Genomic DNA, 15,098 nt, shown 5'->3' with positions numbered 1-15,098 from the left:
TCCTTTCCCTGGGCCACCCTTGGGAAATATATTTCATCAGGTTTTTAGAGACTTCATCTCCAGCCACCGCCTCCCTCCATTTTTGCTGATCAATAGTACAAACATTACTAAGTTCAACACTGGCTATAATATAATCCTCCTTTTCATCAAAACAGCATTCATCTATGCCTTGTATGTCCTGACTCGTATTAGCAGGCAAACGTGACAGTGCATCCGCTCTTACATTTTTTCCCCCAGCAATATGTACAATCTCAAAGTTGTATTGTAAGAGTTTGGAGGCTAGGCGTGCGATGCGGGGAGTGGCCCCCCGGCTGTTGGTGCACCCTAAAATCGCTACTAATGGTTTGTGGTCCGTTTGAAGAATGAATTTTTGTCCCCACAAATAATTTTTAAATTTTTCAATGCCCCACCAACATGCTAGAAGCTCCTTCTCAATGACCGAATAGTGAGTTTCAGCTTCTCTTAGTACTCTGGATGCAAACCCTACAGTGTGTTCCTTTTTGTCAACCATCTGTGTCAACCCAGCGCCCAGTCCGTAACTGCTAGCATCAACAGTCAGCGTACACTGGACCCCTTGTACGAACGGCTTCAAGGCCTTGACCGTGCTGAGTTGTTCCTTGATCCAGTCAAAGGCAGCCTTGCATTCATCATCCCACACAAATTCACTTCTGTCTTGGAGCAGCTTGGAAATGGGACGAATCTTTGTAGCATAGTCTTGAATAAAGCGGGCATAAAATTCTGTGAGACCTAACGGAGACTTGACACCAGCTTTGTCTTTGGGAGCGGAAGCATCAACAATGGCTTGAACCAAACTCGGTTTGGGCGTGACTCCTTCACTCGATATAGTGTGACCCAGATAATCCATCTTGTCTTTAGAGAATTCACACTTGTCCCTTTTTAGGACCACCCCATGTTCCTGGAATATGGACAGGATCTTGTTCAGTGCAATGTCGTGTTCTTGTTGGTCTTTTGCGAACAGCAGAATGTCATCCTGGAATATGGCCACGTTCTTTATTCCCTTCAGTAAATTGACCATAACCCTCTGAAATACAGAGGCTGCTGAGGCCAAACCGAAAGGCATACGACAAAATTGGAACAAACCTGCAGGGGAGTTGAACGCTGTGAAATGGCGTGAATCCTTGTCCAGTTCAATTTGGTGATACGCCGAGGCCAGGTCGAGTTTGGTGAAGACCTTGGCACCTTCGACTACACCCAGCATTTCCGATATGTTCGGTAGAGGATGCGAGTCCACCCAGATGACCTTGTTTAGATTGCGCAAGTCAATGCAGATTCTGAGATCATTATTTTTCTTCCTTGCCACGACCAATGCTGAGGACCAATCAGACGACTCTATGGGTTCAATAACCCCTCTTTTTTGCATGGACAAAAGTTCTTTCTTCAGGTCTTCTCTGATGCTGAAAGGGATACTCCTTATTTTGTGTTTTACAGGTACCACATCACTCTTTATCTTGATCTTGTGTTTGAATCCTTTGATTTTCCCCAATTCACCTGAAAACACTCTGGGATATTTATTGAGTAGTTCCTCGACCTGTGTTTGGTCCCGAACCACTAGAATCTGTTCCTTGGCTCCAGGGCACAGCATCATACTGAACAAACCTTGGTGGAACCATCCTAATATGTCTAGTCCATTGACAGCGACATATACTTTTCCGTAAATGTGTCTGTTCTTGAAAATCAAGATGTCCTCAAAGTACCCCATCAGTTCTATACTTCTCCCTTCATAGGATACAGGCTCACGGTCAGGCGGTTGCAGAGGTCTGTTACCCCATTTTCTCCTGAACAAAGATTCACTGATCATTGTGATCCTAGCACCAGAATCTACAAGCAGCCTCACACTCTCTTCCCCTACACCGATGATGGCATAGGGATCTACACATTCATCAGGGTTACCACTTTTTATGTTCCCTTCCCTAACAACCACTACCATGTCCTTAAGTTCGCAAAGGGTGTCGTCACTGTCACTCCCACTTGCATCCATGGCACATGCTACCTGTTCTTTCTTATATTTTTGGCTTTGACATACTTTGTCAAAATGTCCCAATTTCCCACATTTGCGACAGGTTGCATTTCTCGCAGGACACGGTCTACCACTTTTCACATGGGAGGGATAACCACATCTGTAACATATATCAGTCCTTTTGAAGAAATTATTTGGCTGATAATCTTTTTTCCTCTCATGCTTTTTAAAGCGGACCGGGGTAACGACTTCAATACTTTTACTTTCCAGTTCCTTTATGGAAGATTGTGACGTTTCAATACTTTTCGCTATGCGAATAGATTCATCCAGGGAGGGATTTTCCAAAGATAAAAGTTTTTGTCTTATAGTCTTGTCCAGACATTTCTCTATAAACTGATCACGAATCAACTGTTCACTGAAATTTTCAAACTCACATTCTGCCACCAACTTCCTCAAAGCAGTAATGTATGTGTCTACATCTTCCTCATTTTTCTGCATTCTTTTAAAAAATTTGTGTCTAGACACCACCACACTGGGTTGCTTATCAAATCTTGCTTTTAATTTTTTCACTGTGTCTTTGTATTCATCCGTTTCTTCATCTTCTTCCACAACTACATCCGGTAAATGTTTAAGGGTTTCTCTCCCTTCATACCCCAGGGAATGGAGTAGTAAAAACTTTTTCCTTTCTGCCCTGAACCTATGTGCTCCTATAGCACCCAGGTAATTTTCAAACGCGTCGAACCATTTCCTCCAAGGCACAGGAGGTTCGCCCGGTGTGTCCAGGAAAGGAGATGGTGGAAGAATGGACTGCATCATGTGAAATTTCCTTCGAAAATGGGCAATATTCCCAGTACTTAATAACTATATGAATTGTTATCTTTAATGGGCTCAATTAATTGTGCTGTCCTTTTTCATTGTACTTGGATAGGTATGTTTTTAGTAGCAGTCTTTGTGCCAATTGCTTGTTGTGGTGTACTGCCCTGCTTAGAAAGTGAGTCACTGAAATCACATTTATTGTATATGTTGGTTTAGGAGCACTGGAAAGCAAGAACACGTTTATTATTTACCTCTGTGATTTTATCTGGGTAACAAGCTGCAGTAACATGGATGTTTGGAGTTGAGGCTCTGAAATAACCAGAATAAAAACTAAACACTGACGGAAGCCTCCTCTGCCCACCCTTCAACCCCCTCCCCCCTCAAGGGTCTGGAACAACATTCCTGTTTTTCAGAACATCATAAACCCTCCTATCATTCAGAAGGAAACTGAAAACTCAGCTCTTCAGGGGACCTCAAATAGGCTGATGTCTCACACCTTCCACTAGCTCCATCTCCTTCCTCCCTCTGTCCGTCCACCCCTGCCTCCCTCCCCTGGAACTCCAAGGAAATTGCTTCCTGTACAGTTTTGTTATTCTGTAGCTAGGTTCAAGATTTAGAAATATAAAAACATTCATGCATACATATTTACTTAGCAAACACAAGGAGATGATAGACGGAGCGCTGAAACTTTTCAGACACTCACCCCCAGTCACAGATCTGGGTTGAATCCATCATCGTTCTTTAGCTCACTTCGCCACCTCAGTTCACACCCAACTATATGCAAATCAGTCTTGACCCTGTGCCTCATGGGAACAGTCCAGCCCGAACTGCCAAGCCAGGTCTTCCCTGAACCGGAAACAAGCATCGAGGGACGGTCCATGGAGGACCTGGCTTGGCAGCGCTGGCTGGACTGTGTCCCCGTGAGGCACAGGGTCAAGACTGATTTACATATGGCAGGGTCTACACTGGGGTGGCGTGGTGAGCAAAAGAACAATGTATTTAACTTTGATCTATTGACTGGGGTGAATGTTTGATTTGTTCTGCATTCCGTCCACATGTTAGCAGTAGTAAGGGAGTTGCAGCTTAAGAGATGGGCAGAGTTTAGGAGTATTAAGGACTTTAGGGGTCCTGGGATGGGTGGTGTTCAGAGAGGGTTGGAGTTTATGCATGAGGAGTCACTTTTAGGGGGCAGAGTGGATGGTATTTTGGGGATCAGTGAATTAAAGGCATCCAAGGTAACTGCTTGACAATGTAAAAAAACATAAATACCTTTGATGAAAGTGTTTCTGAAAGAAAGACCTACAACCATTTAATTTACACCATAAAAATTAAGTATGCTGAAGCCAAAAAGACTTTCTATGAATTGGGTTCTATTTATATGTTTAGATGAAATGGTTTCTCAGTAGTGGTATTCCATCAAATCATTTTTCTATGAAATCACATACGACCATTATTGAGGCCCCACTCTCCTGCTGCAAATGAATTTATAGATTTTAAAATACACCTACATTTTTATTGATGAACAGACAATTGAACACTGGCGTACCACTAGATAATGATACTAGAGCTCCTGTGTGTTCTCTTTTCCTTAGCCAAAACCTTTTTTTTTAATACTTACAAGCATGTTCACTCAAGCCCGGCAGAAACATGACAGGCCTCTTCTCCAAGATTCTGAGAAGCATTCCTACAGTGACCACTCTGTAATAATAAAAGAAAGTACACACCTGCATCTCAATGAGCTAGAGAGCATATACTACAGCATCTCTGCACTACTGACGCACGGCATGCGCACAGCTTCTCTGCGTGCATGCTGAGGGGGTTGGTGGATGTCTGTCTCTGCATGCCGGCAATAATTTAACTTAGTTTACCCTTCTCTCATTCTGTATATACCTAATGGATTCTCAAGCAAACAATACCTTCTCCCTTGCTTTTGATACTGCTCACCTGCACCCTGTCAAGCAAGCCTCCCGCCCCTTCTTATGAAGGTTTCTGTTTTCAAGTGTACTGGAGTCTCCTGGCCGCTTCTTCCTTCTGCCACTCTGAATGTAAATTGATTTGGGATGGATTTGTATGTAAGATGCTTTTCCAGATGAGATTGTAAAACTGTTGCTTCCCTCACACATGAAATCAATCACTTGTGTAGTTATCTTTGTAATTGAATTGCAGCTTTGTGTTTTAAATCAGATTCACTCTTGACAGATCACCAGTTAACTTCTTAATGTATTTTGTCACCTTAGATGGAGGTTGGCTTGTACCTTAGGCAGCAGTATGCTGTTTATGTAGGATCTCCTGTATATGTGCTGCTGTTTATGTATTTTCTCCTGGGCTTTACATATTCCTCTGCTTAATATGGATCCTCATCTTTCGTTTCGTTATGGAAAGACTATGCTGTTGACAAATGTGACACAATTTGGTAAAGATACTGTGCTAAGGTCCTCCCCTGAAGAGATGAAAATGATTTTGAAGTGTTGGTAGCATATTGTCTTTGTTTTTTGTGTAGTCCATAGTTTGCGAGGGCCTCTCATACTGTAATGGTTGAATTTTCTTTAAAGACAACATGCTAAGTTGTCATTCTATGGCAAATAATATTGTGTCATAGAAGGGGACCAGGAGACAATACCTCTGCAACACTGCTGATGGCTTCCTAGAAAACTGCTTCTTTTAGCATAGGCATGAGAGAACAAAAATCTACACAACACAGTTGTTCAAATGTTACTTTTTGGCTTTTTGACTTTTATTTCTGTAAAGATTTATATAGACTTCAGGGTAGCATTTCGTAACGTTGTTGCGTTAGTTGAAACTCAAAATGATTGTAGATGGACATGAAGAGAATAGTTGTGGTACTAAGTGAGACTTAGTGAGTATCTAAGAAAAGTGAGAGCAGAGCAGGTGCGGCTCCTCCACTAAGGTGGAAAAGCGTCGCCTCACTGCTCTCAGAAAAGCAAAAATAAAATGATGATAACTTTGCTATCATATTATTTTTTGTAGCTGCGGGGCTGGGTTAGGGCAGGCGGGGCTGATGGCACAGGGGGAGGAGTGGTTTGCACTCCCTAAGTGCACATTACTGTTTGGCCGGCCCTCTTGGGCCGACCAAACAGTCATGCGCACTTTCATGTTCCCCACCAGTCTGCATTACACAACCTGGTGAGGAACATGTAAAGCCTCCCTGTCCCCGTCTGAGTGCCGAACCATGTTGCTCAAAGCAATCACAACGCTGCATTGCAGCGTTGTGATTTGCTATGGGGAGCCTGGGAGCTGGGTGCTTCCTGCTGCCGGGACAGCAGGAAGAAGGAAGCTGGACTAGACGGAGGAGAGGCAGCGGTTGCAAAAAGGTAAGTGATCTTTAATTTAATTATTTTGTTTATTTTCTCTCCACCCCGCCCTCCACCGTCATTCCCTGCCAGCCGCTACTGGAGCCGAGGACATTATTTGATAGTAAATTTGATTGTTCACCATAAAACACAATTTACTGGCTACTGCAGAAGCTCCTGAAGAAATGTTGACCAGATTTTGAGTTTGGATTGCTTGTTTCTTTATTCATTGCCTTTTAATTAAAATTGTAAACCTTCAGCCATTTTCAAAATATTCAAGATGCAATTAAGAACGATTTACGAAGTTCGATAAAAGGGTACTTCAATGCAAAGCCAGTTTATTCACTGAAAAGTGGATGCTTTATGAGAGAAAATGAGTAGTTAATTGCAAAGCCTTGAACTTCACTGACAAAGCTGACACTGATGGGAGGTTAAAGTTGCAATGTCTCAGTTGCCATGAAATGATAGTTAATGCAGTAGGCAGCCATAGCTATTTGTAAAGTCCACCACACCCATTTGATGCAAACGCCCACTGGAGAAGCAGAGGTTCACCATTGTGCCTAATTTGTCTTGCACAGGTACAATAAATAGGAAGGTCTGTCGCACATAAGGAATTGTACCAATAATGTCCATCTGTGAAAATATATATAAATATATATATATATATATATATGTGTGTGTGTATATGTGAATGAATGAATTTATATTTATATAGCTTATGGCTACCCTGAGGCCTCCCAGCACTGCGGACTGGCGCATATGGGTATCGGACAGAGAACTTGGAAAGAGTCCTTAAAGAGGCAGGTTTTCAGAAGTTTCCAGAACGCCAATAAGTTTGGCTCCTTCGGGAGATTTAGAGGAAGGACATTCCAAAGATTAGAGGCATTAAAAGAGAAAGAGCGTCCGCCCCATCTTGATCTTCGCATTTTGGCCGAGACGGCAAGAAAAAAAGAGCTAGAACGGAGATTCCGCGAGGGATAGTAGGGGGTGATAGAGTGGGTAATGACCGGGCCCTTCCTCCAAAAGGCCTTGTGAGCCAGGCACATGGCCTTGAATTGTATTCTTGCCCTAACGGGGAGCCAATGAAGACTCCTCAAAGCAAGTTTGACCGATTGCCTGCGAGGGATCTGGAGAAGCAAGCGGGCTGCACAGTTCTGAATCACTTGGAGCTTATGTATAGTGAAATGAGGGGATCCCAGGTATAGGGCATTACCATAATCCAGGTGAGAGAGAATAAGAGCTTGAACCATAATCCTTCTCGCCTGGAGGGGGAGAAGGGGGAGGATCTTATGCAGCATCCTCATTAAGCCGTAATAGGTAGCTGAGAGCTTGGTAGCCTGGAAATTAAAACTAAGAGCACTAGCAAGCCATATCCCCCGGCTCTTGATCTGAAGTTTTGGGTCTGGGGCAGGGCCAAGGCAGTCCAGCCAGAGGAGAGCAGGGTTGATAGAGGGGGAGTTGCCGAGAAACATTAGCTCGGTCTTATCCCCGTTGAGCTTGAGGCATGAGAGTTCCATCCACTCGGCTACTGCCTCTAGGCAAGGACCGAGGGAGCTACATGACCTCTCGGGGTGGTTTAATGCCACCACGAGCTGAGTATCATCTGCACAGGTAATGATCTTTATGCCGAAAGGATGGACAATCTAAGCCAAGGGGCTCATATAGATGTTAAATAACGTGGGGCTCAGGGAGGAGCCCTGAGGCACCCCGCAGCTGAGCGGCAACTGGTTGGACACCACATCTCCTTCAAACACCTGAAAAAAACAGTCCGTGAGACAGGACCGGAGCCAGGCTAGGGCCGTGCCGGTTACTCCAAGGCTTTTGAGGTGGCAAATCAAGATATTATGATTGACAGTATCGAATGCGGCACTAAGGTCAAGAAGGATGATTGCCGCCGTGCCTCCCTGGTCTAGAATCTTCCTCGCCTCCTCAGTTACTGCCAAAAGGGCGGTCTCTGTCCCTAGCTGAGGACGAAAGCCAGTTTGGGAACAGTGGAGCAGATGGTTAGACTCCAGAATATATATATATATATATATATATATATATATATATATATTAGAGGTCCGCAAATAAGCAACACACTGTCAGATGCAGTTCAAAGATTTAATTCTCACTGTAACGCGTTTCGAGAGTGTCTTACTCTCTTGATCACACCGAGTAAGACACTCTCGAAACGCGTTACAATGAGAATTAAATCTTTGAACTGCATCTGAGAGTGCGTTGCTTGTTTGCGGAGCTCTACATAATCAAAATTTGCCAGCGGTGGCTCTACCGGCTTAACGCACCACCTTACTACGGGCGAGATTCCCAGGAGGAGCTGCCTCTATGAAAGTATATATATGTGTGTGTGTGTGTGTGTATATGTATGTGTGTGTGTGTATATATATATATATGTGCATATATGTATATAACTGTACAGCATATAAAGCAGCACAAAAGAATTTACGCATTCTGGTGGTTGATAGCAACAATGAAGTGGATAGACACGTATACGAGATATCAGTAGGCAATTTTAGCTGTGTGTAGAACCAATTGGTACATCAGACAAGATTTTAATTGCCATGTTGTCTTTTGGGTTCTCTATATCTGTTGTAAATATGGATTACGTTTGTAAAACTCAGGATCAACCACACAAGTTGCTTTCTTACACACTGTGTGTTTTATAACAGTTGTTTTAGCATTTGACACTATATTTATATATTTATATATTTTATGTATTTATTGACTGTATTTTAAATGCGTTCAGTTTGCACATGCAATTGAATGTTATATGCTGCTTCTAGTAACCTTTCAGTTACCATGCACTTGCACTTTGACTTTTTGACGTCACATCCTTGCACTTATCACTTTAAATGTCGCTTTTTGATTACGCAACGCGTCATGTGATCAAGACCCGAGTGGGGGTCGAAACGCGTAATGGCGGACTTGCTTGGCACGAAATAAAATTGGATTTGCACGTATAATTGGAGGTCCGCTTTTCGTGCTTTGGTCCGTGTGAGGCTATTGCTGGCGGCGAACTTTGTTCATATATATATATATATATATATATATATCTATATATATTCACCACAGCTTCCTTGTTCAGGAAAATGAAAGCGCACTCAGGAATCAGCGTTTCCCCCGTTTCCTTAATTAATTTAAATACCCAGGTCACAAAAAGGTACAGACGCGTTTCGTTATCAACTGATAACTTGCTCACGGTTGATATGACACAGTGTACAAAACACCCAATTAAAACAATTAAACAAACATCATGTGACTCGTGATGTCACCACAAAAAAGTGCAATGTATTCTGGTAATAGTAGGCAGCAGACGTTATGTGTTTGTTATTATGATGTTGTATTTGTTTACGTTATTGCTCATTTGATCTTATTTTATTGTTGTTCTACAATCTGTAGTAATTTCATTTGCCTCAAATATATTAGTTCGAAAAAGGGGGAAAACTGCCCCTGTTAGTATCACTAATACTTACATTTTGACCATTCTTTATTTGTTGTTGTTTATCCCCTCGCTAAGATACCCTTAATCACGGTGATACATTTTACCAAATGATAAAATATGAAACATTGGATCCAATGTTGGTTTGGCGCTACATTGTAACGTACCAAACAAACAGGCCGATAAACGTCACCGTTTTGAAACGCGCCTTCTAGTGGGCACTTTATTTTAGGTTGACTGCAACTGACTTTCTTATTCAAGCCCAATCCTTTTTAAATATCAATAATTACTTTATTTGTTTATTCAAGCCCTCCAGTGGGCATTTGGGGTACTTTGGCACTATTTTTATCACTATTTAATCAGTCCCTCCCTATAAGTAGGATTAAAGTATCTAATATTGAGATTTGGGGAATTTTAATTGTCACTACTTTCCAGATTGATTGTTACATTGGAACCATCAAATGTTGAAACCATGAGATGTTATTATATATGTACAATACTTCGTAAAATACAAATAATTTTTACACATTGTCTTCGTTATATTTTCTTGATTCTACCTATTTACAAATAACATGTTAACAAAACAGGAACTTCCCAATCAGTTATGGTTAAAGATGGACATAAAGTTTCTCGCTCTAGTTGAGGCCCCACGGAGGAAATGTTCTAATGTTCAAAATCTGTCGGGATTCCCTCTGTCTCAGTTTCTTTTCCCGATCTGCGCCTCTCTCATTATTAGGTGTTGTTTCAAGCGCATAAAAGCGCAAAGATTTCCAATCTCCTTCATGATTTGTTTCCATATGTTTCGCAATGGCATTGCTTCTATCTTTGTTGATCGTTGCTCGCTCATGTTCAAGTATTCTCTTTTTGAGTTCACACTCGGTGCTCCCAATATATTTTAATGCGCATGGGCATTCAATCACATATACGACGAATTGACTCTTACATGTTATGAGTTCTTTTATTTGCCAAATTTTATTATTGGGCAATTTGACTTCCATTGTGTTTTTAGCAATTTGACAAACTTTGCATGAATGGCATTTTAAAAAACCTTTTGTTTTTAACCATTGAATTCCTTTCTTTTTTCGTGGATATTGATGATGTACCAGTTTGTCTCTCAAATTCTGTGCACGCTGGAACGTGATGTTTGGATACTTGCCCATTATCTTTCCTACAGTGGGATCCATTTGTAGTAATTTCCAATTTTTCTTTAGAACTTTAACAATTTGTTTGGATTCTCTAGTATGATCCAAAATCAATCTTATAGGATCTCCAGTTGGTTGCTTCGCATTTGGGTTTTCTGGTACATTATGTTTGTGTTTCACTTGCAATGTGTCTTGTCGTTTATCATTAGCTCGTTGCCAACATCTTTTAATGATACAATTTTGGTATCCACGATGTTTGAATCTTCCTGTAGTTTTTTTACTGTGATGTTCCCATTCACTTTGTTCTGAGCAGATGCGACGGAGTCTCAAAAATTCTCCATATGGGATATTCTCTATCACTGATGTCTTATGAAAACTATCTGCGTGAAGGGTGGCATTTGTAGATGTCGTCTTTCTATGTAGTGTGGTTTCTAACTTATTGTTGGTGACCCAGATCTCTGTGTCAAGAAAAATTGCTCTTTCACTACTGATGGTATATGTAAATCTTATGTTAGCATCTGTTGAATTGAGGATTTTGAAATATTCCTCAAATTCCTTTGCTGTTCTGCCCCACACAATAAGAAGTTCGTCAATGTATCGCAACCATTTCGTGATTTTGTTTACAAATTTATCATTGTTGGGGTGCCACGCTATTTGTTGTTCCCACCACCCCATTGTGAGACTTGCATATCCTGGACTAAAAGAGAAGCCCATCGCACATCCCTTTATCTGCTGATAGATCTCTTCCCCGAAAAGAAACACATTTTGTGTGAGACACATTTCGATCATGTCCATTAACATTTGATTGTGTAGTTTAAATTGAATATCTCGCTCTTTTAAGAAAAAGCCACATGCCAGTAAACCAATGTTATTTTCGATATTTGTGTAGAGAGATATAACATCCATCGTTATGAGTAAGTAGGAAGTTTGCCATGGTAATTCTTGGAGATGTCTTCACAAATCAGTGGTATCTTTTAGATATGAACTCAGATTTAACACAAAAGGCATTAAAAAGAAATCAATATAATTTGCTACTGGTTCCAGTAATGAACCCTTCGCGGATACTATTGGCCGCCCTGGCGGTTTTAGTGGGTTCTTATGTACTTTGGGTAAGAAATACACCGTTGCTGTGACAGGATGGTCAGTTGTCAAAAATTTCTTTTCATCGTCATCCATGAGATTCTGTAGTTTCCACTGAGAGATCTTCCTATGTAAATTCTCTTTGTATATTTGTGTAGGGTTTCTATCCAATCTTCTGTAATATTCTTTGTTCTTCAACTGTGAATGGGCTTCTAATTCATAATCTGAGGTGTTAAGAATGACTATGTTGCCACCCTTATCCGCTGTTTTTAAATTTATCGATTTATCCTCCATCAAATTGTTGAGGGCTGTTCTTTCTTCCTTTTTTAGGTTTTCCCTATATTTAGTTCCTCTTATTTTGTAAATGTCTTGAACCACAGCTTCTTGGAAAAGATCAATCTTATTGCCATGAGGCAATTGTGGATAAAAGCGTGAGGGAGGTTTTTTTACCACTCAAACCCGCACCTTTCTGCGGGCATGCTATTGTTTCTGTAATAACATTCACTTCATCTGTCACATCAAGGTTAACCAATGTTAACCCCTTCAGCGCTGGGCGAATTCCGCCGCGGTGCTGAAGGGTTCGAGCGCGGGCGGGACCATGACGGAACGGTTCCGTCATGAGCACAGCTCAACCGTGGCTCATGACGGAACCGTTCCGTCATGAGCATGGAAGGGGTTAACAAAGCCGTCATATCCATTGTTGTAAGGATAGGTTCACCTGAAGTAATCACTGTTTTTTGTTTACTCATCTTTGAAAAGTTAGCCATCTCTTGATTCTCCTGGAAGATTTTGGCAAGTTTGATCTTTCCTATGTATTTGTAAATGTCTATGCGTGTCTGGGCCATATCCATAGATTGTGTAGGGCAAAATGAATACCATGTTTTAAGAGAGATATTTCATTTTCTGTGTTGTTCCGTGATGATAGATTCATTACCACCAACTCATCACTGTCCTCTGAGATTTCCATGAAGTTCATTTTGAAGTTTTCTGGCGCATGCTCCTGGTTTTTGTACCAATTGCCTTGGAGCCACTTCCTCCTTTTGCCTCTCTTTGTTGTTTTTTTGATGCCTGTCCACCAGACACCCATTTGCGCCCTCTTCCCCTTCATCTTGGGGCTTGATATTGATTTTGGTTTTGTTCACAGTTTCTCTGCTGGAGAACTAACCTCATATCGCCTAATAAATCCCGTGTGGATTCTTCCCCAGTTGATTCATTATCGTTTTCACTGGCTCCCGTTGATGTAAGTGATGTGACACTACTTGAACTTGGTGCCAAATTTCCCATATGTCCTGGATGTTTGAACATATAAATATTTTTTGCATATGTGAATATGCGCCCTTGCGCATAATCTTCCTTGTCTCGTTGAAATTTAGACTGTTTCCTTGTTTTGACTACTTCTTCATGTTTATCCACATATTTATCCAAATCCTCTTTTAATTTTGTCATCTCAGGATTCATTTCAATTGTGGCTAGATCTTTTTGCAATTCTTGTAGTTCTTCCTTGATTTTCGATAACACTATTTCAATGTGTTTAACTAGGATGTTAATTAAGCCCAAGGAGAAGTTTAAGGCCTATTCCCCCCACTCTTGTAAAAGTTTGTTACTTGCCTCTTGTTGACTTGGCATTAATGAAATCCTTAATCCCCTAGGGACTCTTTGTACTTCCAGATATTTTTTTTAACGTTGTGAGTTCTCACCATTTATTCATCTCTTTTTTACTTAATTTCTCCCATTGTTTAAGTTTGCTCCATGTATCCGACTTTTTAAATGATATGTTTTTTTGGTGAGTTTGGTTTTGCGATTCCATATCCTGATCAAAAAACGAGTCCATTTGCTCATTGTGTTTAGCATCTCGTTTGTCCATATCTATTCCCTATGGACCTGGGTTTTGTTGCAACTAATTTCCTTTTTATTTTAAATATTTGTTAATTATTGCAGAGGGATATGAATCCTGTCCGTGAGGTACAAAGCAACGTTGTTACTGATGATAAAGTTTGACGACTTAATCACATTGGACATATATTGCGGTAAATTTCCAGTACACAGCTTTCACCCATTCACGGAAGAAACAAGCTGTTGCTAAAGAATTTTTTGCAAATTAACAGTCCAAAAATCTTTACGCATCAAACCCGGTTAGAAACCATGCTTACCTCCACCCTTCGATGTCGGCCCGCCGGTTCGTGCCGTGTTTGCACTTTCGTGCTTCCTCCTATGCTTTAAGGCAGCTGGCGTGCACCGGGTTCCGCATTACTTCACTCCACATCAAGGCTCAATCTACCGGACCCATGGCGCTTCTCCTCCCGGTGCAAAAATCCTCGGCAGAGCCACGCCGAATCAATATTCACCACAGCTTCCTTGTTCAGGAAAATGAAAACGCACTCACAGGAATCAGCGTTTCCCCCGTTTCTTTAATTAATTTAAACACCCAGGTCACAAAAAGGTACAGACGCGTTTCATATGATCAACTGATAACTTGCTCACGGTTGATATGACAGTGTACAAAACACCCAATTAAAACAATTAAACATCATGTGACTCGTGATGTCACCACAAAAAAGTGCACTGTATTCTGGTAATAGTAGGCAGAAGACGTTATGTGTTTGTTATGATGATGTTGCATTTGTTTACGTTATTGCTCAATTGATCTTATTTTATTGTTGTTCTACAATCTGTAGTAATTTCATTTGCCTCAAATATATAAGTTAGAAAAACGGGGAAAACTGCCCCTGTTAGTATCACTAATACTTACATTTTGACCATTCTTTATTTGTTGTTGTTTATCCCCTCGCTAAGATACCCTTAATCACGGTGATACATTTTACCAAAAGATAAAATATGAAACATGGGATCCAATGTTGGTTTGGCGCTACATTGTAACGTACCAAACAACGATAAACGTCACAGTTTTGAAACGCGCCCTCTAGTGGGCACTTTATTCTAGGTTGACGGCAACTGACTTTCTTATTCAAGCCCAATCCTTTTTAAATATCAATAATTACTTTGTGTTTATTCAAGCTGCCTCTACGAAAGTATGTGTGTAATATATATATATATATATCAGCGAATCCGCAGCGTCACAGCTTTTCACAGCAACACACGGACACGGACCACAGACTTGGTGCCAAATTTACGTGTTTATTTCGATGCCGCCATAACGCGTTTCAACTCCTTCGAGTCTTGCTCACATATATATATATATCTATATCAATCCATCCAAACTGAAAGGGAAACACTGGAATTAAGTACAGATTTCCACCCGCCAAGTGGAATTGAACCTGAATCGCTATTCGGTGGAAAGAAAAAAACAGCACAGTTTATTTTTGGAGTACTGC

The 15,098-nt window shown here is 41.1% G+C and overlaps 1 protein-coding gene across 8 annotated transcripts in view; it reads left to right on the top strand.

Annotated features, from left to right (window-relative positions):
* Positions 1 to 15,098, top strand: part of PARD3 (par-3 family cell polarity regulator) — a 1,320,414-nt gene that overhangs the window by 317,547 nt on the left and 987,769 nt on the right. The gene's annotated exons all lie outside the window — the stretch shown is intronic.

Source organism: Triturus cristatus, chromosome 10 (assembly GCF_964204655.1).
Source record: "Triturus cristatus chromosome 10, aTriCri1.1, whole genome shotgun sequence".
Taxonomy (NCBI): Eukaryota; Metazoa; Chordata; class Amphibia; order Caudata; family Salamandridae; genus Triturus; species Triturus cristatus.
The sequence above is the reverse complement of the archived record's forward strand: the minus strand, read 5'-3'. Positions and strand labels throughout refer to the sequence as shown.